Source organism: Cebus imitator, unplaced genomic scaffold (assembly GCF_001604975.1).
Source record: "Cebus imitator isolate Cc_AM_T3 unplaced genomic scaffold, Cebus_imitator-1.0 Scaffold189, whole genome shotgun sequence".
Lineage (NCBI taxonomy): Eukaryota > Metazoa > Chordata > Mammalia > Primates > Cebidae > Cebus > Cebus imitator.
The window spans coordinates 1,088,139-1,114,098 of record NW_016107504.1 but is presented as its reverse complement, the minus strand read 5'-3'; positions in this window follow the sequence as shown (position 1 = coordinate 1,114,098).

Genomic DNA, 25,960 nt, shown 5'->3' with positions numbered 1-25,960 from the left:
TCTGGCCCTGTCCTGGAGGATACCTTGATGAAAGAAGCTCCTGAAGAGTTTACTCTCTAGCTGGGGAGAAAGGAAAATTGAAACAATATAAGAGGGTAGGATCAAGTGCTGAATTGTGGTGGAAAACATGCAGATTTCACAAAGGAAAAGGTGAAATTGTGGGTGCCTTTTTGTCCTCTATATGTTTCTGTATTATCAAAGTTTTCTACTATGCATAGACATTACTTTTATAAGGGAAAAACTATAATTTAAAAACTGGGGGCAGCCAATGAGAGCTAGAATAATCAGGAAGTCTTCATAGCAGAGGCTGGACTGGGGCTTGTTGGTTAGAGATACAATGGAAGGATTTGCACAGATGGAGCAAAGGGGGCCACTGCAGGCTGGGGGAAGAGCAAAAAAAAAAATGACAGAAGGGACAAGAGTAAGCACCAAATGGGGCACAATGGACAGGGAGAGTAAGGAGGCTAGGGGAGTCTGGGGATTGGGAAGAAGTGGGGCAGTGGGATACACACACACACACACACACACCCCTGTATCTATCTATTATCTATCTATCTATCTAAAAATATAGTGAATTCCAGCCGTTGTGGAACGCAGGCCTCAAATATCAGGGGGAGGAGCTTCTATTTGACATAGTAAGCAAAAAGGTGCTATTATAGGCTCTTGAGCAGGGAATGACATGATGAAAGATGTTTTAAGGAGATTTCTCTGGCAGCAGCGTTGAAGGATCACTTGGTGCTGATGAGGAGGCTGCATGCAGAGAGACCAGTTAGGAGGCTGCTGCAGTAATCTAGGCATAGGTAATGAGAGCTTGGGTTCTGATGGTGGCCATGGGAATGGTCAAGAGGGGGTGGATTCATGAGGCACATGTGAGAGATAAACTGCCAAGACACTGTGGTGACTGACTGGAGTGGGGAGGGAGTGATTGATTCCAAGTCTCAGGCCTTGGGCTATCAAAAGAGTGATGGTGTCATTGATAGAGACAGAGATACAGCCAGCTGAAGAGGGGCAGGAGCTGGGGAACAGCGTGGAGGGTTAGTTTGGAGAGGAGATCCTGAATTTGCTTTTAGACGTAATGAATTTAAAATGGTGGTAAACTCCAAAGAGAAAATGTCCTTAAAGGTAATAATGAAATGCAACTGAAGCTCCGGTTAAAGGCCAGACTTTATCATTTCCAGCAATCACCTAGAATTCCAAAGCAGGACAAGCTATATTTAGACTAACTGTGGAAATCTCTAAAGCCCGGGGTCGGGGGAAGAAAAGAAAGCATACCCAACAGCCAATGATGATTTGGACTTTGCAGGTGACAGACACTATACTGTGCGGCAGCAGCAGACTGGTGGGTCTGTTTAAAGAACCCCCTCCTTTTTCTCTGTCAGTGAGTGATTTCTCTACATATTACAAAGATTACAGCTCGACTGTAGGTGACGAAATGAATATGGAACAACACTTGCTTTATTAATCATATCTGCATTCTCTGCAATTTCACTGATGGTGGCAATAGAGCCAGTGCGACACACAGGACCCTCGCCAGCCCTGTGAATGGGCTGGTTTTCCGAATCCCAGTCCACAGAAGCAAGATCCAGATTCCTGGCCATATTGATGCAGGGTTGGAGGCAAATTTATTTAAAACATCCTTTGGGGGCTGGGCACTGTAGTTCATGCCTATAATCCCAGCACTTTGGGAGGCTCAGGTAGGAGGATCACTTGAGCTCAGAAGTTCAAGACCAGCCTGGGCAACATAGTGAGAGCTCATATCTACCAAAAATAAACAAAATTAGCTGTGTATGGTGGCACGCACCTGTAGTGTCAGCTACTTGGGAGGCTGAGGTGGGAGGATTACTTGAGCCCAGGAGACAGAGATTGCAGTGAGCCATGCTGGTGCCACCGCACTCCAGCCTAGGCAACAGAGCAAGACCCTGTTTCAAAAAAAATATCCTTTGGGTACTTCAGTTTCTCCCTGTGGCAACTGGAAAAGCATCTGAAACCAACTTGCTTCGGTCTAGGTTAGAAGTGGGATGATAAAGAAAACAATTACTGAAGGAAAAGATATATAAACCAACGACAAAACTTAGGAGAGAAATGGTGAGTGCAGATTATAGTAGAATTTCCAAATTGACAGATCTTGACACTTACCTGGTTGACTCCTAAGCCAGTTGTTGCCACCATGCCCTTTTCTTTCTGCCTTCAATGGGCTTTTCCATGAGAAGGGTAGTAAATATAAAAACTACCCTAGTCAGTGACTTGCATTCTCTCTTCTCAATCCTTCACCTGCAAAAGCATTTTCCACTCTGGAGACTTGCCCACTTCTTAGCCAACAAACACTACCCCTACCTCAAATCCACAACCAGAAGGCTTTACAGAAATCAAAACAGCAATCTTTAGCAGACAAGTGCTGGAGGTTGCTGGTTGACAGACTATGCAGTGTGTGTGTGTGTGTGCACTTGCATGCACATGCACACACACACACGTGTGTTCATCCATCAGTCTAGCCATTTGTTCCTCTGTATTCCCAGTGGATTTGGATCAGAAGCAAGGAGAGGCCTACTTGATTGGGTGGTCCTGCCCTTGGAGCAGAGCTCCCTTGGCAGTTAGGAGCCCGCAGCCTGAGCAGAACTACTGTACTCATTCATCTTTACAAGGCATCATACGCTCCCACAAGAAGAACCAGCAAAAGGATGCTAAAATCTCACAAACATCCATTTATCTGCAGTTCTCTGTTTCCCTCCAATCAAGGGCTGGCAAACCTGGCTCAGACACCTGGCCAGGGCTAACGTTCAGTGGATTGGGTGAGGAGCGGAAAGTTGGTAGGGGAGGCAAGTGAACAGGCAGAGGCCCCAGCCATAACTCTCCCACCTACCTGTGGACTCCTCACTTTGCTTCCTCATACCAGCTGCAACAACAGGGCTCCAGCTGGCATCAAAGTGCTGTGGTAGCTCTTGCCATACTCTGGCACAGGTGTGACCTCCACTGAGATGATTCCCAAGTGCTCAGAAGAGTTTTCAAACTGATTCTACAAGGGAAGTTTAAAGATATCTCCTCACTCTCAGCAGCTCTCAGAAGGCTTGGGAGGCTTGAAACAGACCAGACACAGGCATTACCTGCCTCTAGCCTCCCTGATGGGGGAGCACCCCTGCTTGGCTATCATTTCAACTGCATTCTGCAGCCAGATTCCTCATTGCTAACTCTTTCAGGTCATGGCACTGAAGGCCACTATGCACATCTACTTTACTTGGAATGGTTAACTGATTATAATGCCCAATGTCATTTTAGCTCCAGAAACTCTGCCACCTTAAGGTCCTGAGGTCATGAGACAAAGAAAATCTAAGTATTGAGGCTAAGAAGAAAAAACAAGTGAGACAAAAATAAGCCAACAAAAACTACTTGGTGGTTCATCAGCCATGCTGATGCCTTGGGAGCTTTTTGGATTTGACCCTCCTCTCTATGCCCACTGCTGCCACCCTCATCACCTTTCATTTAGATTGCTGTAGTATCTTACAGGCTGGTCTCAAGTGTCTCCTTATTCCAATCAATTCTGCTTCCAATTGCATAGCTAACTACCACCGTAAACCACTATGCATAATTGTCCAGCAGCTCCCAAGGTTTCTCCAACTCCAAACTCCTCCTTCTGACATCAAAGGTCCTTCAAATCTGGGCATCCCATACCCAGTCAATCATTTTTTTCCCCACTGTGTCCGCATACACACCCTCTCCTCTAGTCAGAGTTCTTTCTGACCATTTCTTGATAACACCCTGACCATTTCCACATCCAGCCTTTTCTCTACGCTGTGCCTCCCCCTCAGAAGTCTGCTATTTTTCTAGTCAACAATCTCAATCTCACATGTTATTCAAAACATAACGCAGGTTCAACCTCTTTTGGGAAGCCTTCTCCCCTCATTCCAGCCCACACTCTCATGGTCTCTGTGCCTTGAACCCCTACAGTGCTTACTGTTTAGAGCAAAAAAAATGTGGCTTGTAATTGTTTTCCGTCTTGTATTATTCTTAGTTATTTCATATGAATGAGTGTTATTTTTCTGTTAAATTATGAATTTCTAAAGAGCAGGGCCTTTGCTTTTCCCTTCTCACCACAACATTAGTACCGGGCTAGATCCCAGAGTGTCCAATAGACTCCTGTTCCCATGCCTTAACTCCAGTAGGAAGGAAGGATGACATAAGTGAAGCCCTCTGATGATCTCCCCTGTTTATTCCCTCACCTTTCTCAAAAGATGTTCTAGAAGGCAGAGGAGCTGAGGCTGCCCAGTGAGACATAGGCAACCAATCAGCTGCCAGATCCTAGCTTTCAGAACCCTCCCACTTCCTAAGGTTTTCTGGGCAATCAATAACACTGCTTAAGTGATCAATCTGAGCCACAACGGGCTGCAGGGGCCAGTGTTTGATTAACTTGAGAGAATAAACGTATGCTGGAAGAGACAGAGCAGGGAGAGGGGAGCAGAAGAAAAAGCAAGAAGAAAGATGAGCTAGGGGAAGGAAGAGAGAGAAAAGGGTTTATGAATGAGGATATGATGGGATGGAGCTGAGAGTAGTTCTCACCTAATCCGATTCAGCGGCTTAAACAAGTTCCTACTGAGGTGTTGAAATAATCTTGGGGCTTTGTCAGAGTCCAGTGACTATCTCAGGGCTTCTCGGCAATTTTTGACCTTGGCAAAAACACTGTTGCCATGGTCCACTGAGGGTCCACACAGCCACCATATTGGGTGGAAGAGTGGGTGTGGGATAGAGACTTCAGGGAATATCAAGGAAGGGCGTGGGTCTTGAGCTATGCTCATTGGCTGTGTCTACAGAAATCCCAGGTTCTGGCATCCTCCACTCCTCTACCCAAGCCTGATGACTCAGAAACCCATGATGACGTGGGACAGTAGGCTCATCTGCAAGGGAGGTATCAGCATTACCTTCTCTCTATCCACAGTTGTGTGTACTGTCTCCCTCTCAAGGCTCTGAGGCTGAAAATTTAACTATTTTGCAGTTAACAAAAAATAAGAAGTCCCTTTCCAAATGTTTTCCAAACATTTTCAAATGTTTAGCTATATCACTAATCAAATTTTTTTTCTGGGAAAGATAGTATTATCTGGAAAAAACCAGAACAGATGGCCTCTTACTGTGAGAAAGTCCCTCCTTTAATCTAACCATGATTTCTGCTGCTCTCATTAAAAACCCATCCTTCACATAGGATGGCATTGGTACCCTCTCAGCTATGCAGGCTCAAAGCCTTACAATTGTCTTTGACCTCTTCATGCTTCCTCACCCACTCATCCAACTGGTAGGTAAATCAGGCTTCCACTACCTCCAAATCCATTCACCCATCTTCTTCCTATTCCCAAACAGCTATGGCAACAACCTGCTAACTTGTCTTCCTGTCTCCAGAATGATCTTTTTTTAAACAACGTGCCAAAGGGGGGGAAAAAGAAGAAAAAAAAGAAAAATGAGTTTGAATCTAATCAAGCCCAGAGCTAACTTCCATTTATAGGAAATATAGGGGATAGGTGAACAAGCTAACTGACAATAAGAGAACAAACCAGAATGTGGGAATTGTGCAGAACAAACTACCTGATTTCTGTGACAGGGTAAAGAGAGAGGGCTGTTGAAAGGGCCTTTAGAGACATAACCAAATGTCATGTGTGAAACCGTTTTGGAACGTCAAACAAACCAACTCTAAAACATGTTTTGAGACAATTGATGACATGATTATGGACAGGGTAGTGGATAACACAAAGGCATTATTGTTACTTTTATTGGATGTATTAACAGTTCTGTAGTTATGTTAAAAATGTTCATTTTTAAGAGACGCATAGAGAAATATTAGGAATAAAATGACATGCTCAATGTTTGGCATGATAGGTGAAGCAAATATGGCTAAGTCCTGATAATTAGTTAAATTAGTTAATGTGGATAATGAGTATGTGGGGGCTACTATACTATTTTCTCTGTTTTCTTGAGGTTGAAAATATTTATAAGAAAACATAAAGACAGGCTGGGCGCAGTAGCTCATGCCTGTCATCCCAGTGCTTCGGGAGGCTGAGGCAGGAGGATTGCTTGAGCCCAGGAGTTGGGACCAGCGTAGGCAACACAACAATACCCTGTCTCTACAAAAAACTAAAAATTAGCTGGCATGGTGGCATACACCTATAGCCCTAGATACTCAAGAGGCTAAGTGGGGAGGATCACTTGAGTCCAGGATTTTGAGGCTACAGTGAGCCATGATCATGCCACTGCACTCATCTGGCAACAGAGTGAGACCCTCTCTATAATAATAACAGTCATCCACTATACCCACTCTATCCTCCTAGATTTACCTTCCATTCCTGCCCTATTTCTCTATGACACAGCCACCCTACATCCTTGCTCAAGTTTTTTCCTGTCTCAACTTCATCTCTTCACTTATTCATGAACTCATTCATTTGTTCAGTCAACAAATATTTATTAAGTACTTACCTCTTTTATGCACTAGGCACTGTAAATTCAAAGATGACCAACACGGAGAAGGACAGGAAGACTCCTTCATCTTTTGTATTATCCACAGCAACTAGGACAGTGCCTTGCACATAACTGGTGCTCAATATGTTTTTTGAGCTAATGTACAGGGGGAAATGTGATAGAATCTTTGTCTAATATGAATCAACAAGCATTTGGTCCAACTCAACATATGCCTGTTGAGCACTTACTATGTATAAGGTACATATGCTATAGGGATAAAAAAATAAAAGAAATGATGTACTTGCCAAATGTATTTTTATTTATTTATTTATTTAGAGACAGGGTCTCACTCTGTCACCCAGGCTGGACTGCATTGGTGCGACCACAGCTCACTGCAGTCTCGACCTCCCATGTTCAAGCCATCCTCTCGCCTCAGCCTCCCTGTAGTCTCGAGGAGTTGAGACAGCAAGTAGGCACCACCATATCTGGGTAAAGTTTTAGTTTTTTGTAGAAACAGGGTCTCATTATGTTGCAAAGGCTGGTTGTGAACTCCTGGGCTCAAGCCATCCTCCCGAAGTGTTAGGATTACAGACGTGAGCCACCTTACGCAGCCCCAAATGTATTTTAGAGACAGAGGAGTTCAGGGGAGAGAGAGATCACATTAGTCTAAAATGATCAGCGAAGATTTCACAGAGGAGGTGAATTTGAACATAGAGCTGAAGGATAGGTATAGTGGCATTGAATAGGAGAGAAGCATAGGCAGAAAGGAAAGGGCATTCCTGGTGAGTGAAATAGAATGAACAAAAACATAGAGGCAAAAAGTATACAAGTCATGTTTAGGAGATCCTGGGATAAGAAACTTGGCTGGAGTAGAAGGATCCATGTAGGATTTTGTTTCAAAACTAGATCAAGTGTATCAAAATCACTTGGGTAGCTTGTTAAAATGCATATTCCCAGACTCCAGCTTCCAGACCTACTGAATCAGAAGCTCAGGAGGTGGAACCTAGGAATCTGCATTATAATAAGTTCCCTCAAGCAATTTTAAGACACATTAAAATTTTAGAATCACTGATGTGGCGCAAGCATGAAAAATAGGATTGGAAGAATATACAGGGTTAGGTCCACACAAGGAGAGCCTTGAATGCCATGCTAAGAAGGCTGAAATTTATCCCACAGGCAATCAGGTATCACCCTGCAAGGATGATGATCAGAAGCATTACGGATAAAGGCTATTCTACAACATTAATCAGCCAGTTGTGTGTATTATGGACTGGAAAAGAAAGAGACTAGTGTAGTGTGGACATCAGGTAGTGACAGGAGGCAGGGTGGACTGGGGTATAGAGGAAGAGTCAGTGATGGCTTTGAGGTTTCTAGTCTGGGAGACTAGAAGCTTATGGTTAAAGAAAGGTGAGAAGAGCAAGTCATCTCTGAGAAATAATGAGATGAGTTTGTGAATACTGAGTCTGAGGGCAAGCTATCCAAAGGAAAATGTTTAGCAAGCAGCTGGACATATAGGACTGAATCTCAGGAGCAGGGTTAAGTTTGGGCTAGAGAAATGGGAATGGCTGGTAAAGAGGTGAGAGGGGAAGCCAGGCATGGCTGTGTGTCCTTGTCAATAAAGAAAGTGGAAAGCAAGAGGAGCTGGAGAACACCCAGATTTGAGGAATAGGAAGAACTAGCAATAAAAGAGAAAAAAGGAGGGGTCACTTGGCTGGAAGGAGACCCAGATAGTAGAACCAAGCAGAGAGCTCTTTCAAAAGCTGAGGGTGGCTAGTGGTGTGGCTAATGAAAAAGTGAGGTTGAGGCTCAGAGCAAAAACATTGGCTATGGCATGCATGCTGAGAAAGCTAGGAGAGTGCACGCACCTGGTCACTCTCATGTTCCTTAACACAAACACACACGAACAGGCACACCTGCTCCTACAGATACAAGGTAGCACCTCTTTCCCTCTCTTTCCTTCCCCCACCCCACGTTACACACATATTCCCATTTCCAGGCTCATTTCCTGACTACCAGGGATTGGGCGCTGGTGTGCCGCAGGCTGTTAATGTTCTGTTGTTCAGGTCTCAGAAAAGGGGGCGCTGCCTGTCATGGGTGGGAAATAATACAGAACCCCAAGATCACTGTCCTTGCCTTTAGCGGCTCAGCTGAGGGGAGGAAAGGAGGGAAAATGGCATGCTTATCCGGATTTGCTCCCTATTCTACCCCTTTGCCCCTAGCCCCAGGGATTTCTCAGCAGACGATAAGGTCCAGCCTGTTTTGAGAGTCCTTCATTTTGGCTGCTGATAATGCAAGAGAATGTTTTTGTTTCTGAATTTATGGTAAAAAGGAAAACAGAAGTCCTTGAGAGAAGAGCCAGAACAGAGTTTTCTGCTGGGAATGCTAATGGCCTTAAGGCTGGCCCACAAAGAGAAGCTGACTTGAGTATGCTTTCTTCCAGGGGGCCTGTCGAAGGTAAGGGTCTTCATCTGGTATCAATAGGTATCAATCCCAGTCCCCCTCGCAATCATTGCTACGGCCTATATGTAAAGGCATGAACCCCCCTAAACCAAGCTTGTCTGCATGAGCCTCACTTCCTACAATTTGCCCCAGGTATGTGTTAGGGTGTGGGGGTGTGCCTGAGGGGTGTGTGTCTTGTGTGTGATATGTCTGTCTGTATGTATGTGTGTCTTATGGCTTCACTTAGCCTGGAGGTGTCACAAAAACAGGGATCTTTCCTCTGTTGGATTGGTGCTGCCCCTCCAATTGCCTTATCAGGCATTGGCCACGCAGCTCAATCATTTATGCATAGTGGGGGTGGGTGGGTACAGAGTGCTTCCATTGTCCTGCATCCACCCGTGCTCCCTCCAAGGGCTGAAGGAAGGATTACTGCGGTGAGACAATGTCTCTCCTCTATCCATCCCACCCCGAGATTCCCCTGTACTCATCCCCACCCCCATCTCCACTGCCTTTCCCAGCTTGCTGCTGTCATCAGCAATCCCAGGGCTTTCTTGTTGCGCTTTCTCAATCTACTACTGCTCCCAGAGGATGTCGTTGGTCACAAAATCCCCCAGTTGGACCACACAGCTCACTTCTCAAGACCCTCAGACTGCACCACTTACAACAGGGAGGGGTCCCCTGCCTCACAGGAGTCCCCAGGCCTCTCCTCCAGCACGATAGAGGTTCCGTTGCACTATTCAAAGAAGCCACAGCACCAACAGCATCACTAGCTTATGTTGGAGGGGGCACTTACTGGCTTCAGGCCAATAGTCTGGCCACTCGCAGAATGCCTCACATATCTGAGAAACCCTCAGGGCCAGAAGCCTGGGGCAGCTGCCACCCTCCCCTGGCCAGTCTCTTCTCCCTGGTGGCCTTCAGCCCACACAACTGCAAGGCAGCTGTGGTGGTGGGTGCCAGCGAGGGAGAGGGGAGATTCCACACGCAGCAATGAGTGTTTCTCTCCTGCTTAGATCTTATTCCCTCCTTTCTCAGAATCCGGCAGTGGCTCCCAATTGTCTCTCAAGTCAATTGAAACCTTCTTTTTGTGGGTCTCAAAACCCTCCACAATTACATCCCACCTTCTGACACTCTCACTCCCACACACACATCACGAATAACTCTGGCCTTAGCACAGACGGTAGACAGATGATGCTGTCTACAAATTGTTCTTGCCTGGGTCCTGCCACAGTTGCCTGAAAGCCCCACCAACAGAGTAACTCCTCTGTCTCCTTTAAAAATGCAAATGTTACCTGTGAGGTGTAAGCAGTAAACCTCTATCAGCTATTAACACCTTGGCCTGGCAGGGATTCTGTCATCAAATTTGCTGGAGCAGGGAGCAAAGCCCCGCCTAAATAATCTAAGGGTGGGGAGAGGACCCACAGGGGCCCTGAGCAGCCAACAGGAGGGGCAGGAGCAGGGAAGGGACTCTGACGTCGAAGCCATTGCCGTCACTATTTTACCAAGGTCTATATTCTAACTCAGCATCTCTACTTAAACCAGTTAAACCCACTAGTCCTTGCTCCCCTCAACCTTGTTTCCCCCATCCACACACACATTATGTCTTGTTTCACCTCAGAGGTACCCTCATGACAAGCTGCTAGGGTTGAATAAGTCCTCTCACATGAAAAAAAAAAAAGCCATGAAAATGGGTAGACGCTGGCATGTCTGCGTGGGCACGGCCAAGTCTTGTTGAGGTCTCCCTGGGTAGAGCAAGATCCCTTTGCTCAGTGGAAACAGCAAAGGCTTCCCGAGAAGCCTCTCTTAGCTCCCAAGAAGCTGGCGGCTGGGTTCCCCCTGCTTCTCCTGCACTGAGCTTGATGGGCAGGGAAGGGGAGGGAGGGGCAGGGCCTCCCAGTTGAGGGTCTCTGTGGCTGAACTGCCATACTATCCTGGGCCCTGTAGGCCCAGGTGAACTCGCCATTTACACGGGTCTCCAGCAGGGAAAACTCACTTGGTGCTTTGCTCTGAGTCAGCAGAGTCCCCCACCCTCCACTCCGAGAAGGGCGCCCCCAAAGGAGCCTTGCTCTTGTAGCAGTTTCTCCAAAGGCAGGAGTCCAGAGACTGCCCCGCCCTCCGTAAGAGCTGCAGGATGCTAAGACCACCCGGTGGACTCCAGGGTTTTGCAGCTGGACGAAGATGCCAAGGGGAGGGGGCAGGTCTAGCAGAATTTGGCGTTTGCTGTGATCAAGCGATTTTTAGTTGCAGCTGCAAGGGTGGATGTGCCACCTGCTTCTGGGGGAAGGTGTCAAACATTTGCCCCTGCAGTGGTTTCGGTGTGTGTGTATGGGGGTGTGGTGTGTGTGTGCAGGAAACCCAGGAGCTCGAGTGTGGCGGGTATGACTACCAGAGTTGGGCACGCTTTTTGCCAGAATGGGGTTCTTAAGGGCTCTGGTGGAGGTGTCTACAGTGGCTGCGTGTTGTGGTGGTGGGGGTTTGTTGGATGTGTGTGTGGGGTAGCAGCAGGTACTGGATCTGCAGTAATGTGCAGTTGTCATGTAGTTTCTCAGGACCATTCTGAGAAAAAACACACACACACTCACATACACACTCTCCAAGCTACAAAGCACTAGGCTGGGGAGTAGAGGAGTGTGTATGTGTGTGCGCGTGCATGTTTTAGCAGCGCTGGGGGGAGGTGCAAGTCTCTGTATATGTGTTTGAGCTTTATTAGCATCTTGGTGGGAGGGGGCAAGTGAAGCTCTGTGTGTGTGTGTGTGTGTGCGTGTGTGTGTGTGTGTGTGTGTGTGATCTTTGCATGGGGCCGTGTTGCTGAGCGCCGGGTTTCTGGTGCGGCTGTGTGTGCGTGTGTGTGCGCGTCCGTGTCCGCTTGTGAACATGGCCCCAGGAACCACGCACATGCTTCACACAGCTGTTTGTGGCAGCCCTTCGGCTCAGGCTTCGCCGGGCGCCCCAGCGAAGTGGCCACCTCCCAGCAGCCAGGCCCCGCGTCTCGCCAGCTCTCCCAACTGTGCCCACAGCCCGGGCGCGCACACAAAGGCTCCATAATGAACGCGCTGCACTCTCCTGCGCTCGACTCCTCACCCCACACCCGCGGCGGCCAAAAGAGCCCGCCAAGCCGGCGACTCGCTGGGGCAGTGGGCACGCAGCAGGCCGCTCCCCCGCCTGCCCAAACTCCGGGCGGCCAGACGCTGGGCGCCCCCCGCCCTGCCCCCGGCTCCCGGGGGCACCCAAGCGCCAGTCGTCCCCCAGCCTCCGGGGCGGAACGCTCCCGCCGTGACCCACCCGGGTCTGGCTGAGACTGCGGGCGCGCCCCCCTGAAGGCAGCGCGCCTCTTACCTTCCTCCCCCTCCTCTTCTTCCTCCTCCTCCTCCTCCTCCTCCTCCTCCTCAGCGGCACGGCAGCGGCGGCGCAGCGGCGGCGGCGGCGGCAGCGGGACTAGGGCGCCCGTGCCCCCGAGCCCGACATGGGCTTGGGGCTCTGTGGCCCCGGGCGGCGGGGCGGGCAGAGGTTGGCAGGGTGGCAGCAGCTGGCCCGGGACGCGGGGAGCTGGCGCGCAGGCGGCGGGCTGCGGGCAGGATGGCAGCAGCGCGCGCGGGCTCCTCGGGCGGGCTTCATGGCTGCGCCGCGGGCGGCACCATCGCCGTGGCTCGCTTGTCGCTCTCTCGCTCCAGGAGTGCGGCAGGCTGCGAGGTGACGGATGGCGGAGAGGCGGCCGGACGGCCGAGGAGGGGAGGGGAGAGGGGGCGGGGGAAGGAGGAGGGGGAGGAAAGAGGGGAGTACAGAACGAGGGGCCTCTCCGGCGCCTCCAGACCCTCGAGTGCTGGCGTCGATTTCCCCGAATGGGAAAGCGGCTTAAAGGCGCAGTTCCTGCCTCGGGTCACTACTAAAAATAAGCAAAAAATTGACAATTGGGGAAAGAATCTCCCAAGAACAACCCAGCAACCCAGCAACCCAGCCGCCCAGCCTGGCGCTGCCTCACTTCTTGAACCTGACCGTTCCGGCCGGACTCTGCCGGGAACTGCTGGCTGCCGAGAGGGCAAGCCAATTTCCAAAGTGAACCCGGGAGAGGGGGGCGGGGAGTGAACTGCGGAGAAGAAGGGGCAGCGGACCGCCTGCTTCGGAGACTCCATTCCCTGGCTGCTGTCCTTGCTTCTCGCCTCTTGTTCACCATCGCAAACATCCACACGCACCTTGAGTTTCGCCTCGGGCTCCTGCTCTCAGCGCCTCACCCCAGCACTGGAGTGTGAGTGGCTTCGATCCCAGGCCCAACCCCAGGAGCCCACCTCAGTAAGGGAGCGATCTGCCAGCTGGCAGAGGTCTGCTGAGAGCATGCGATTGGTTTGGTGAGAAGGGAAGAAGGTTAAAGTGTGTGTGCATGTGTGTTCACCAGCAGATGGAGGGAGGGGTCCTGGCCACACACACACACACACACACGCGCGCGCGCGCGCGCACACACACACACACACCGAAGGAGAGCAGCTAGGCACACAGCACAGTGCCTGATGAATGATCTCAGGACATGTTTTAGAGACATGCTGTGAATACTAAACATGCAGCAACCGAGATTCAAGAGAAGCTCTTGGTCTCCCAGCGGGCTCCAGACCCCTTCAGATGAGTTTTGAGGGCCGAGAAAAAAGGCCATTCTTCCTTCCCCCAAAAGGTCAGCCTCAGTAGGGACCCAGAGAGACTGGCAAGATGGACAGTGGGTCTGAGCGAGTGGTGTTAAGGCCAGGGAAGACAGAAGCAGGAGGAAGCAGTGGAGTTGAGGAGTTCCTGGTGATGACAAATACATGGTGAATTTCCGAATGTCAGAGGCACCTCATCTCTGAGGCTAAACACTAGCACATTTGGGCCGTGTGAGTTCTAAGGTGAAAAGTGAGCCCTCCTCGATATCTTCTGTGTTCCTGAACTCTAAAGAAGGCTGTTGGCACAAAGAGATCCATTCTAGTCGGAATATTTCCTCACTTTTGGTTCTTTTAAAGCACTTGGTTAAAGCTTCAGAAGAGGCTGGAGGACTACTGAGGGGCAATCGTGAAACAAGGGTTGTTCTCCTAGGCTGCTCGGAATTTCCAGGATACAGAGGAGAGCTCCAGGCGCAGGGCTCTGTGGCTTTCTGCAGCTGGGCTCAGCAGTGGAGTAGCTAGCTGACTAGCAGATTTAGCCATCCATCCACTGAGCGCACTTTTTGATTCCTTCCTGGCACTTTCCACCTTGAAAAAAGGATGGAAATTCCCTGCATCTGGATGAGAGTAGCCTAAGCTGGGAAACCAAGCTGATGGAATTGTTAAAAACAGACGGTAAGTGAAAGTGAAGACATGCAGGGAGAGAAACATACAACATTCCCTGCAAATGTACAGGCAGACCCCAACCTAAGAAGATGCTCTGAGAAACACAACACACACAAAGGGACACACATGGAGTCCCATGTGGGGCCACAGACTCACTGAGTTAGTGCAAATAATAATAATAATAAACGCTTAGCCAGAGTAGTGACTCAGACTTGATCTCTAATCCTTCCAAAGGAAAGACATGAAGAGAAGCAGGGAAGAATTGGCCTGTCATCTCCAGGGACTGGAGAGGGAGCCGGGAAGCAACTGTCCAGTATGAATAATAATATTTGCAGCCAGATGGTCCCTGGCCGGTTTTCTTGGGGTGGTGTCTCAGGAGGTGGGATCCCTCCAGGGTATCCTGAGCCTCACCTAGTTCAGTCTTTATTAATATTAATAACACAGATCCCAACAAGTTGGTTTGTATCAGTTATTACAATAAAGCTCATGGGTTACGAACTAAAACAAGTGCCTCTCACGAATCTGATTAGCCCTCTTCTGCTGCTTTCTGGGCTCATTCAGAGCATATGCTCGGGCTCCATTCAAGCTGCTGTGTGGTAAACAAAATAGAGAAGGGGTGGTGAAGCAGGAGAGTATTGAGAGGGACCGTGTCACTGGACAAATACACGTTTGAGGGCTCCTAGGTAACCAGTGAGGCACTGTCTGGTTTATGATAGTGATTAGATGCATGGCTTTTGGAATCTGCCTCTTACCAGTGGTGTGATCTTAGGTAGCTCACTTAACCTCTCTAAGCCTTACTTGTGAAGACAATGGCGGAATCTACCCTATGGAGTTATTGGAAGCGTTGAATGAGATAACAGATATAAAAGGTCCCAGTAAATGGTAGATGTCGTTCTTCTCAAACCAATTTGCCTCCTAGTCATCTATTTAAAGGCTCCTCTTTCTGTTTTTATTCTGCCTAATTCCAGTCTGAAGTGACGCAGCATTCGCATTGTTTCTTGCTCTCAGTTAAAGTGAGTTCTCAGGATTCAATGCACACTGGCTTGTTTCACTTCCAAGGAGAGAACTCTCACCCCAGAAAATCATGTAGCTCGGATTTTATTGTTCTTATTTTTGTTGTTTGACAAGTTGTGTGTACTTCCCATGTCCAATATAAATGATGGAGGAGAGAGAGCAGGAGGTGGTGTACAGAGAAAGCATGGTGAAGATTCTTCAGTGTTCTTAACCCTGTACCAATATGCAGCAACATAAACACTTTCATGTAAAACAGGGACCATGGATCAAATTGCACTGAAATTTGGTGAGGAGGATCCCCTGGGGGTAAGAGTTCAGTCTCTTCAAATCTTGTGACAATTGGATGACAAAAGAAGACGTTCCAGCCAGAAGTCTATTTCCTATTGAAATCAGTACATTGAGACAAACATAATAATTGGCACTGTTTTTCTCCCCTGCGTACTGAGAGTGAATGGAGGCAGCCTGGCTTGACTAGCACTTTGCTCTGAAATCGTCACTTAATAACCAAGCAACCAACTCGCCATTAACTGAGAATCCAGGGATAAATAGACTGAGAGTATCCTGGCCTCCAGTAATAATAGTAATACTGACTACCATTTATTGATCCAACATTTACTGCAAGCTAGGCATCCTGCTAACACTCCTAGGAAAAGGACAGCAGTTCTTCATCTCTGGGATACAATTAGTTCCACTCTCCCAGTAGGACTTCCAGCCAGCCCGAGAGCATTACATGCATTAACTCATTTCAGGATCACCACAACCTTCTTACCAGATAACATCATTTTTCTTATTTTATAGAAGGGAAAGCCAAGACTCATGTAGCAGAAAATAGTGGAACCTGGATTCCAACCACATGACAATTCATAATAATAATTATTGCTTTTATTGAACACTTTATGGGCCAGGCACTGTGGTGGCATTTTACATGCATTATCAAATTTAATCCTCACAGTAAACCCAAGATGGTAGGTATTAAGATTATCCCTATTTTAAAGGAAACCAAAAGGCTCAGAGAGGATGCTAAGTGATTTCCACAAGGTCACACAGCTACTAGAACCTAATCTAGGATTTGAGCCCATGCTTATTTGACTATAGAGTGATAGTATTTCCAAAAAGGCCATGACTCCAAGACTTCAGCTGAGATTACAGAGAAGGACAGGTTACTAGCCTTTCCCGCAGAAACATTACTGAACTGCCTGCCTCTGCTGGGGCAGCCCACCCACTCATTAGCACCCAGGAAAAGATAAATGCCTGAAGGGCAGGGTGTCATCAATGGCTGGAGTATAAACTGCATCTGCATGAGGCAGCAAAGGGACTCTGTAGGTTGCTAAGCAGGCCCTGGGAGGGTACAAAGGGGATGATGTCATCAGAAAGGTCAAGGAGGGAACCCACTTTATAATTTTGCAGCCTCTAACCCTTTAATTTCCATCTTGCCTTTCAGCAAGACACTCAGTCACCCCAAAGCATCTAGGGCCAACCAGGAGCTCTGGTGTTTGGTACATGGTGGGTGAAGGAAAAGGGAGAGAAGCCTCCTGAGCTACTGAGATACTGGGGAAACTGGGAGCTAGCAGGAACACTGGATGACAGACAATACCTGCAGAAAATGTGGAAGAAAAGGACCATTTCAAAATATTTCTCACTAGGAGAAGGAAGGACAAAAGGCTGGGCAATTATACTAAGAGGGCTTTTTAGTGGCCTTTTGTGTGCTAGCTGAGCCTGCCCACCCGGTGTGGGCTGGAAGACACTGAAGGGACAGGCATGGAACAACCCTGGGCTGATGAGCTACAACGTGCCAGCCAACCCCTTCGCGAAGCTGGCTGGCAGACACCCTCTCCCCTCAAATGCAGCTGCTGGTCAGGGCTCGCTGCCTGTCAGTTTCATGAGTCTCAGCTAGCTCCCAGCTTCCCTATCAAAATTCACCCCTACCCAGCCCCTGAAACTTGCTGGAAAAGTACCCAGTCATGGATAGAGGATCCTTGCGTCAAAACTGGGGTTCATACTACCATGGTACCCCAGTGACAAGAATTGGGTCACCCAATTCCTGGCTCCTCTTCTGGGGACTGGGGTCAGGCAGCTACTACTTACATTAATAAAGCCCAGGTCTCTTTCATGCTTTTGGGAAGCTGGCTGTTTTTATTCCTAGCCTTCCTTGTTTTTGCCCATTTCACTTACTTAAGTATTGGGTTGACAAGATTTCCTTCCAGCATATGCAGACACACCTCCCTTCAACAAGCCCTTTGATCCCTAGATCCTCTCTGAGTGTCCTTCCCTGGATAGCTCCTCAGGCTTTGGGTGTTTTCTGAAAGCAATTTCTGCCCCCCATCAACATTTATCTGTCCCTAGTCTTAGTCTTAGATAATCTTATAAAAGAATCTACACTAAGGTAAACACAGATGGTAATTGGCAGTACTTCTCAACCTTTGAAATGAACACACACACACACACACACACGCACACACACACAAAGAGAGAGAGAGAGAGAGAGAGAGAGAGAGAGAGAGAGAGAGAATCCTTAAACATAGAATAAAGTGAGGATTTGGAAGTGAAAGCCACACATGGCCAAAAGCATAAACTTTTTTGAAGCTCACATTTTATTTTGAAAACATGAGAACTTTCACATTTTACTCTGTAATATGCTTGTGTTTGATTTACCATGAAAGTACTGCATGTCTCTAAAATCCTCGCATGAATTGAAGCTCGAAAAAGATGCACTGTATTGATCTTGTGGCTCTGTGTACCTACCTCCTAGGAGATAGAGACCCCCCATTTAAGAAGTGCTGAATGCATGCCCAGAACCTGTTTGCCTTTTGGCCCACCATGTCTATTGAAGACAGCAGTGTGCAGAATGAATGACTAGAACTGTTTGGAGTATTGAGGTGTGGGGGCATGGTGGGGGAACCTGTCTTCTTGTCAGTCTCCATCTCCCCCCACAGGAATTACAGCAGAGCAAGCCACACCCCTAGATCATAGAGGGTGCCTGTAGACACATACTTGGTTTAATACCAGGCTTCCCCTTACTCAAAATCACCTGCCCTCCAGCTGTGTGTGCCAGAAATTTTCCTTTGGGTTAAAGCCCAATCTCCAGAAGGTCCTGGTAAATTGCACATGTTATCTGGAATGGACAGCACATTAAGTCATTAGCGCCCATTAATGCACTCGCCTGAATAAATCTATCAGATTGCCTGTCACCTCTAGGAGGAGGGTAGAGCTGTAAGGGAACGAAATACTGACCAGGGACATTTTCCTGGGGTGCTGCAGGGTGAGGTGGGAGAGCTCGAGTGTAACATTTCCCTAGCTATGGGCCTTTACCCAGCTGCATAAGAATCCTGGGGATCTGGGAATCCTTTCTACCTGGGAAGCTGTAGAAAGGCTGATTCCTGGGCAACACCCTCTAGCCCAGGACTTCATTTGTTTTGCTTAACAAGCCCCTTAGGTCTAGGTTGCGTCTGCAATGAAGCACTGCCTCCTCCTTGCCCACCTCCGTCGTGTAGAGGGATCCCCACAGAGGGAAGGAGGGTGGCTCTGGAAGGCCTTGGAGTGGAAGCTGAGTTGACAGTCTCTGGGGAATCGCCCATGGCTTCTTTGTATGCCTTCCTGCTCTCCTCCCTGCTGGCATCTTAGGCATGTTTGCCCTCCTGGAGTTAGGAAGCAAAATACCAATTTAAATTGATGCTGACAGAGCCTGTCAGATGCCAAGTGCTTGCTGCGGTTGCCACCAGTACAGCTATTTCTCGTGAGGGACTTCAGGCACGTGCTTGGGACAGTGTTGCCAGGAGCCAGCCTCCGCCCTCTTCCTCACCTGTCTGGGTGGGGCAGGGGATGGGGGGAAAATTTGCACAAGAGAAACTGGATGGACAGGAAATGTAGCTAGGCTGGAGAGCAGAGGAGTAGGTGCCTCCAATAGGCTCTCGATCCTGAATCTGGCGCTGTGTGATCATGGACACTTTACTCAACCTCTCTGTGCTAAGGTCCCCCTGGGAAAAAAGAACATGAAGGATAATTGAATGCCTGTCCAATGCTTTTTACAAGGATGCAGACTTAAAGAAAGATGTACCTGGAGCTTTTTGAGAAAAAAAAAAAACACCATGCAGAGACAAATGTCCCTTGAAAGACTAAGGAAGAAAGGGTGTTTAAATCCATCTCTGCCAAAGTCCCTGGGGGTCACCACCAATTTGATAAATGAATTTTTGCTAACGTGCTAGTGAATGCTAATGGGCCTATGAGTTAACCCCTGAACAGTTTACATTTTGTCCAAGTCTATTTGAATCTCTCTCTCTAAAGACATGATTGGTAGTGGGGATGTTTGACTTGGAGACAGACAGCTGAGGAGTTTGAGGGTATGGTGGCCTTTTCTAGCTCACCAAGATAATCACTTATAGGTACAGCAAGTTTTACAGTTTAATTTGATCTTCACAATAACACTGAGAGGTAGGGCAGCTATAATTCCCATTTTATAGATGAGGAAGTTGAGACTTAGATTGACTAAATGACTGTTCAAAACCCCACAGGCAAGAAGCAACTGATTTTTGATCAAGTGCTCTTCACTCTTTTCCATGCTTACTCCACCTGAGCAGAGCACGGGGCTCAGAAATTCCAGGCCTGGGAGGGATCAGCTGGCTTCTCACATTCTCTTCTTCTGTCTGTCACCAATTTCTCTTTTCCTCATTTTGTCTTTTCTAGATCCCATTTTCTGTTTCTCTGGCTGCCTTTCACCAGACAGGGAAGAAAAAAATTATCAGCTTTGAAAGGAAAGGCAGGTGTGGGTTTATATGTCTCGGTGGGCTAAAGCAATAACTTCCGGAGAAGCCTGACAAGAACATTCTCACCACTGGACTGTCAGTAACTTCCTGTGTTTGACCTGGAGTCAATTGATTAACCTTTCTGTCTGCAAGTTCTCATCTCTTCAACCTGCATAAGCCTTGCCAGGCTCATGGAAGGATTGGTGAGAGGGGAGGAGAGGGAGGGGAGAGCAGGTGGGAGATAGGGATTGCTAATGAATAGCAAGAGCAGAAAAGCACTTTGCAACCATTCCTAAGTGCTGCATCGATATTTAATGTCATTCTTTGCCTCAAAAGCCATGGCTCAGAAATGGGAAGCATTTGTTAAAGCACTGCAGGCAGGTCCCTGGTAATCCAAGAAGCCTCCCATTTAGAAGGAAGGCCTAATTATAGTGTCTTCTTTTCCTTATCTCCTTCTCTTGTTCATTAAGACCAAAGGACATTTGCTCGGGAAATCAGATCTTGGTTTCAGAAGATTTCATCTGCTCCCACAAATTGAATTTCCCACCTGGAGTCAAATTCTCTATTTATAACAAAGATATCATCTGCCCAGGAATCTGTCCTTGGTACGGGCCTAAGCTTGCCAAGATGTGCTTTGAATGATGACCAGCTCCTTGGGCTGGTTGGGCTTGAGGGAACTGAGGCTGTGGTCTCAGGGTATGGGATCCAGACTGCACCTTTTGGAGAGGTGATTGGGCCCCAGCTAGCTTTGCCAGTTGAGACCTGCACCCTGCTAGAACTTGGGCACATTTTCAGTGGCTGCAGCTCGCAGGTGTTTTCTTAGTGACTGTAGACTTAGGCCTGGCCTCCCCATCTCTGCCTCCAGTCCACCATGCCTAGAGAGATTGATCTTGCCAAAGCACAACTGGTACCATGACATTCTCCTGCTCAGAAGCCTCAGTGACTGCCCAATACCTGCAGCATAAAATCCGTACTCTTCTGCTAGTGTCCATCTCTCACTATTATCTTCTGAGAACTGCTCATCCCAGCCAGGTATGGCTCCTCATCCTTCCTTGCCATACCCTACCTCCTGTGTTTTGGTCTTGCCATTTCCCACACCTATGTTGCTTTCCACCCTCTCTGCCTAGCCACATTGTGTCCCTCCCCTTAGGCTCCAGCCCTACCACCTGAGAAGATCCCTTCCTCCTAGGAATGCTGAACACTTCTCACTGCACCAGTCATTTGGCACATAGCAGCAAGTGAGTTTCTTATTGCAGTGCTTACATTCTTGGCTTGGATTGTAATTTGTCCTTTTGTAGGTATAGCCCTGTCTCTCTACATTTGTGGGCACAGGCCAAGCCTTAGGTTTCTTTTGATCTTCCAGAATTGGGCCCACGGTGTGGTGCTCAATGGAGGTACCTGGGCCCAGGCTACCTGTCCCTCCTCCCACAGAACCACACAGCTCTGCAGTCTCTGGCAGGTGCTTTGTTTTCAGTCTTCAGGGCTTCCTCCTCTCCATCCCCTTTTCTTGTCCTTCACTGGAAGCTCCTAGCATCACTCAGCAGCGTCTTCCTTTTATTAATCATTTTGATGGTTCTTCCTTGGACCCTCTTCAGTTTCTCTAAAGTTAATAAATCCAGAGGCAGCCAAAACAAAACAAAAAACTGGGAAGTTGAAGAAGTTTGTCTTTCATATGACCCTCCCTCTTCTGGTTGCTCAGTGTCTGCTATTGAGCCAGACAGCCCTCATTTTCACTTCCTGTTCCCTGGGAATAAACTTCACTAAAAACAGGTGTGTAAATTTCCTTTTTATAACTTACAAAAAATATATATCGATTGCCTAGCAAGAAGCTAGGAATTTCTTAACCCTGGGTAGCTAGAAGCTGGGACAAAATGGTTGTTTTAAGATAGTCAGAAATGCTTTCCTTGGGTCTCAAAGGAGGCTGCTGGGAATGTGTCCTTAGGCAAGGAAGAACCTTTCTCTATTATGGAAGGGATCACTTTCAGTTACATGTTCATTCATGGGCCTTAATGGCCCATTAAGGTATTCAAGTACAACTACTTCATTCTGGCCTGGAAAAGCTTCTCTTTAATCAGAAGATGGGGATGTTCTAGCTGGAGGAGGGGCTGCACCAATTGTTTGGTTGAGGAGCAAGAGCTGATATTTACTGAGCCTTTATCAGGTGCCAGGGATCATGACCCACAGGTTGCATCAAAGATCTAAACAACTCTATGAGGTGTTTTTATCCTCAATTGTAGATGAGGAAACTGAGACACAGAGAAGCAAAACTTGCCTAAGTTTTCCACTAGTAGGTGGGAGAGTTGGGATTCAAGCCCAGGTCTGTCTGTTGCCAAAGCCTGTGAATTTCACCACCACTCTATTCTGCCCTGACAAAACTGCCTTTGTAAAGCAAGTATATAAACAAGGGCTACCCTTGACTACCTTCTCTATGCCCTCAAGGCATGTTTTCAAGCTATTACCTACAACTCATCTCTTCATCATAGTCTTAACAACTACAATAAGCCCCACACCCTAGTCAAATTTTACTTATTTATCTAGTACAGAAGCAGTACAGGCCAGTGGATGACAGCACAGAATCTGGAGCCAGACTACCTGGGTTCAAATCTAGGCTCTGTCACATTATAGCTTTGTGACGCTAGGCAAGCTGCTTAATCTCTCTGTGCCTCAGTTTTCCTCATCTACTAATTAGGGCTAAAATAATACTTACCTCACAGAATTGCTAAGAGAATTAAATGAAATAGTGGATGTGTTGGGCTTAGCACAGTACTTGGTACCTAGTAAGCTCTCAGCAAATGCTCTGTATCATAATTCTCCCATCTTTTGCCCTTTGTTACCTAGGGTTTTCAGAGACCTTATGCCATCCTTGGATTATCAAGGACTCCTGTCCATAGCACCCTTTACAGGCTTGCTGCTGTGCTGTCCTCCTTTGAATATCAGCCTTCTCACCTCAAGCTTCATGCTGCGTTCAATCCCCCAATTATTAACCCTTAAAAAGCAATCCTAACATCATCAAAATTAAAAACTTTTATGTATCAAAGGACACTTCACAGAGCGACAAGGCAACCCATGGAATGGGAGAAAATATTTGCAAATAATATGCCTGATAAGGGATAAATATTCAGAATACATAAAGAACTTTTACAACTCAACAACAAAAGCAACTGAATTAAAAGATGAGGGGGAGGATTTTAATAGATGTTTATCCAAAGAAGATATATAAATGGCCAATGAGTACATAAAAAGATGTTCAACCTCACTGATCATTAGAGAAATGCAAGTCAAAACCACAGTGATGTACCATTTTACACCCATTAAGGTGGCTACTATGAAAAAAAAAAACCAGAAAATAACAAGTGTTGGCTAGGGTGTGGAGAAATTGGAACCCTCACATATACTGCTGGTGGGAAGGTTAAATTGTACAGCTGTTATGTACATTTTACCAGAATTTTAAAAAATTATTTAAATTCCTCAACCCTGTGATGCTGTTAGGCACTGAGAATGAAATTGTAAACAGAACAGACAAGGTTACTGCTTCCAGAAGGCTTGTAGTTTAGGGGGGAGAGAGAGAGAGAGACAAACCCTATTCAACAATTGAATGACTATTTTCAGATAGTGATAAAAAGTGCTATGAAGAAAATAAAGCAGTGATGGGGGAAGTTACTTTAGATTAAATAGTTAAGAAATTCTTCTCCAGGGTAGTGACATTGTGACATTAACCTGAATTCCGAATGAAAAGGAGCCAGTCATATGAGGACCTGGGGGAAGGGCATTCTAGGTAGAAGGGACAGCTAGTGCAAAGGCCCTGAGACTTGAGCTAGCTTAGTGCAAACGAAGAACCTAAAAAAGGCCAGTGAATGTGGAAACTAGTTTGGAGAAATAGGCAAAGGTCAGATCCTGGAGGGGCTTACACGATGAGGGTTTGGATTTCATCCACAGAAAGCCATGAAGCCGTTTTAACCAGGGGAGCAACATGATCTGAATAATTGCTTTAAATTGATTATTTGCATCTGTGCGGAGGATGAATCCAGGTGAGAGGTGATACTGGCTTGATGATAGCAGCAGTGGAGATAGAGAGAAGTGGATAGACTCTGGATATATTTGGGAGTTTTACAGGCCCTTGCTATTGGATTGGATGTATGAATTGAGGTGAAAGGATGACACTTAGGTTCTTCCAGAGCAACTGGATACGTGGTGGCACTCTTACTAAAGATGATGAAAAAAGTGGGAGGACTAATTTGGAGGGTAGAAGTTACAAGTTTTGTCTTGGCCATGTTAAGTATGAAATGCCTATGAAACCTCCAAGAGGCAATGCCAAGTTAGATAGTCAGATACCATCATCATCATCATCTATTTATTGATGCTTACTGTGCACCAAATACTGTCCCAAATGCCTAACACATATTCAATCACTTAATTTTCACAATGACCTCGTAAAATGTTGTATTATTATCCTCTCACTTTACAGAAGAGGAAACTGAGGCAAAAAGGTCAAACAACTCATATAGTAAGTGATGGGAATAGGATTTGAACTCCAGACCCTGTGCCCAAATGCCATAAGTTTAGAGCTCAAAGAGCAGGTGAAAGCTAGAAATATAAACTTGGGTGTGTTAATCATATTATTATTTAGAGTTATTGGACTGAACGAAATTATTTTGGAAGGGAGTGAGTGAAATAGAGGTTTAGCGTTGAGCTTGACAGCATCTCAAGTATTTAGAGGATGAACAAAGGAAAAGGAGCAGGCAAAGCAGACAGAGAAAGCACAGGACAGGAGACAGGCCAGGAAAATGTGGTATTGTGACAACCTAAAAAGGAGAGTGTCCCAGGCTAGCTGTGTCGAGTACTCCTGAGAGGGTGTGTAGGCTGAGAACAGAAACATAACCATATTGGTGGGACCAAAGTTAAATGAAAGGAAGGGTAGTTTGCTAATGTTTACATACCAAAACTTGTATAATACATCGCCCCTTCTCTTTCCTTTCTTTTTTTCCTTCCTTCCCTCTTTCATGCACTCATTCAAATATACTAAGGTCCACTTCTGTACTAGTATCTATGAAAGGTGGCCAAAAGGTTCAGATCTAGAATCTCATGCTTTCCTATTCAGTATTTTCTTTGAAAGGGATTTCAGAGTCAGTTTCAGGTTGCAAGAGAATTCAGTCATGCCTGACCCGAAGAGGGCTTTTGGTGAGACAAGACGGCCTTGGGATGTTGCTAATTTGTTGATGGCAAGGAAATTGGCACCAATTTTTCTTAGCAGCTTGGGCCTCCTTCCTGGGAACACAGCCTCAGGAGCATTATATTTTCCACTCTGCTGGACATTTCTTCACAGTAAGCCATAAACAACTACTACCACACCTTTCTCAATACATAAAGATTTTCCAGGGAACAAACACACTCTATACATAATTTTTTACTGTGAAGACCCAGAGTCCAGTTTTGTCTTGCTCAGAGATTTCCTGATTCCGGACTATTAGCTTACTCTGATCTATTCCTGGTCACTATTCAGCTCTCAGAAAAGTATGTTCCGTTTCTAGGAAATTGACCTCTGGTTACTTGAGAAATCAGTAGATCTCTGCCTTCCAGGTCTCACAGACACCTATCACTACTTGGTTTTGCTCTCCCTTTAACTATCCTTTACTTAGGTCCCACCAAAAATAGGGGGGCTTATCTTTTATCTGCTTGTAGAATGGGGACCAGCTGGCTACATTCAATACCAAAGGGACCTGTCCCCAAGACCAGTTATACTGTAGGTACGTTTCTGAGCACATACAGTCCTCATCATTTAGCATAGATATGCCCACTGTATTCCAGGCCAGGGCAGAAGGATGGTATTTTAAAAGGAGTGAGCTCACTAAATTCTTGAAGTGAAACTAATTTCAATTATATATACACATATACGTGTATATGCATATTCACACACATATGACAATACATAGGCAAAACTATAAAATATATACATAAATGATATATCTCTATATATGCACATATATAGACAAATCTATTTATGCATTTCTACCTATATAGATAAACATTTATAGATATAGATAACTATAGATC